The sequence below is a fragment of the Portunus trituberculatus genome, unplaced genomic scaffold, assembly GCF_017591435.1.
Source record: "Portunus trituberculatus isolate SZX2019 unplaced genomic scaffold, ASM1759143v1 PGA_scaffold_382__1_contigs__length_22027, whole genome shotgun sequence".
In the NCBI taxonomy this organism is placed as follows: domain Eukaryota; kingdom Metazoa; phylum Arthropoda; class Malacostraca; order Decapoda; family Portunidae; genus Portunus; species Portunus trituberculatus.
The window spans coordinates 10,488-13,179 of NW_025541550.1; the positions used below are offsets into that span (position 1 = coordinate 10,488).

Here is a 2,692-nt window from a genome sequence, read left to right on the forward strand (position 1 = left end):
ATATACAGGGTGGGGCGCGGATACTTCCCGATTTGAGAATGAAATAAAAACCTGTTCACACTTCACATTTCTTTATTCTTCCTTTATGCCTTTCACACAACATGGGAGATTTACTTTTACACTGTTTTAAAGACAATATCTTTTAAATGTCCACCTCCATTGTCAATACACTGATTCAGACGATTTCGGAAGCTTTGGTCTACTCTCTCCAGCATGTTGAGCGGTATATTGGCTATTTCAGTTCGGATGGCGTTCTGTAGGTCTTCCAGGGTCTGTGGACGGTCGTTATAAACCAGGGATTTGAAATATCCCCACAGGAAATAATCACAGGGGCTAAATCAGGTGAGCGCGCAGGCCAGTTTAAGTGTCAAGAGTAGGGATCATTGGCCCTTACTTTTTCCAAGAAAACGGTGGTGCCGTAACAGTGACTTCAGAACGCTATGTGACAATGCTCAGGAGTTTTTCTATGCCTGCTCTCATTAATATGGACCTGGATAATGGAAACGTGTGGTTCCAGCAAGATGGGGCCACAGCCCACATTGCACGCATTTCAATGGGATTCCTGAGAGAAGCTTTTCCCGACCGACTGATTTCCTGAGAGGAGACTTAAAATTTTAGATGATTCTTCCATACTCCAGTGTCTAGCCACTTCTACTTCACCACCTACAAGCATACCATGTTATTCTCTCTCTCTCTCTCTCTCTCTCTCTCTCTCTCTCTCTCTCTCTCTCTCTCTCTCTCTCTCTGAAATAAGATATTTCCCCTTGCCAAAAATCATGTGGTATTTTACCCCCAATGTTCCATCAAAGGAATTGCTGAGAGGGAGGTTGAACCCCACCCCTAGATTCACCCCTGCTATCACTTCAAAAGTTGTTTTAATCAGTCTGATTTACATGATTTGGATAATAAGTTTTGGTTGGGTATATTACTTATAACCAAATACATACGATGTGACAAATATATATATATATATATATATATATATATATATATATATATATATATATATATATATATATATATATATATATATATATATATATATATATATATATATATATATATATATATATATATATATATATATATATATATATATATATATATATATATATATATATATATATATATATATATATATATATATATATATATATATATATATATATATATATATATATATATATATATATATATATATATATATATATATATATATATATATATATATATATATATATATATATATATATATATATATATATATATATATATATATATATATATATATATATATATATATATATATATATATATATATATATATATATATATATATATATATATATATATATATATATATATATATATATATATATATATATATATATATATATATATATATATATATATATATATATATATATATATATATATATATATATATATATATATATATATATATATAAGAAAACAACCACTTGGAGTGGAACTCTTATACTATGACTAATAAACTTAATGAGTACATTTGAGATATAAGGTAAAATTGTTTGAAACGTACCTTTCAAGGCATGGCACACGAGAGAAGGAAATTTTCTGATGTCTTATTTGTGATGACGGTACCTGCTCTTGATTTAACAATTCTCCATGCTCGAAACCTAAAATTGGTTTCAGGCATTTTAGTCTACCATACTTACAAATGTGATAAATAAAATTACACGTGAAAGTATAGCTACATATACGTATTATATAGGCAGAAAGAATGCAGATTGGTTTGCTACAGCTCGGGTGCTGAAGTAGGTATTATTGTGCACAAAAAATTCAAACTAAATGACTGAGGTGATGCTGATATGCTCACGTAATGTTAAGTGTCATTCATGACCACAAAACCCCACACAAAACCCTATTGCATTGAGACTTCTTGTGGAGTGGAACTCTTAATACTGTGACTATGAACATAATGAGTGGGCTACATATAAGATATAAAGTAAGAGTGTTTGAAACATACCTTCAAAGTATGACACACGAGAGAAGGAAATCTTTTGATATCTGCGTGTTAACAGTCGTGCTTGTGATGACGGTACCTGTTTCGTACGCGTGAGAAACGACGCGATCTATAGAAAACTAGCAAGAGTGACTATTGTATTACCTGTCACGTATCCACAGAACTCCTCTCCAGTAGTCTACCACAGGAGATACGTCTACCCCAAAGTTGAGAACCCTTCATTTAGTTATAGATATACATTCCATAATCAAGAGAGAGAGAGAGAGAGAGAGAGAGAGAGAGAGAGAGAGTGTGATTGTTAATAAAATATTATCATTAAGTTAACCATAAATTTCGTTTTCTCTACACACGCATCACTTAAGCCCCGCCCCCACACTCCGAATCGTTTGGGAAACAAAATTTCGCTCCCCGGGCGCAGACTAATCACGGGCACACGGGGCCGGTGGGCAAGGGGCGGGAGGAGGGGGGTACGAGAGGACAGGGGTGTGTGGAGGCGGGGTGTGGGTGAGCGGGGATATCAAAGGTGACGTCACGCAGAGTATTCCTGACATGTTTAGCGGTGAGGAAAAATGAACCAGAGAGAGAGAGAGAGAGAGAGAGAGAATGTCAGTATTATTTGCTATTTATTTACTTTTTTCTCTTACTTATTTTTATTTTCACTTTTTTTTATGTCCATTACTCTTGTTG

At 33.5% G+C, this 2,692-nt stretch overlaps 1 long non-coding RNA gene across 1 annotated transcript; it reads right to left on the reverse strand.

Moving 5' to 3' along the window:
* Positions 1–215: 215 nt before the first annotated feature.
* LOC123500514 lies at positions 216–2,209 on the reverse strand. The gene is made up of 3 exons (XR_006673363.1): positions 2,009–2,209; positions 1,562–1,658; positions 216–272 (listed from the first exon to the last, which is right to left on the reverse strand). It is a non-coding gene; the product is annotated as an uncharacterized LOC123500514 (long non-coding RNA).
* Between the last annotated feature and the right edge of the window lie 483 nt (positions 2,210–2,692).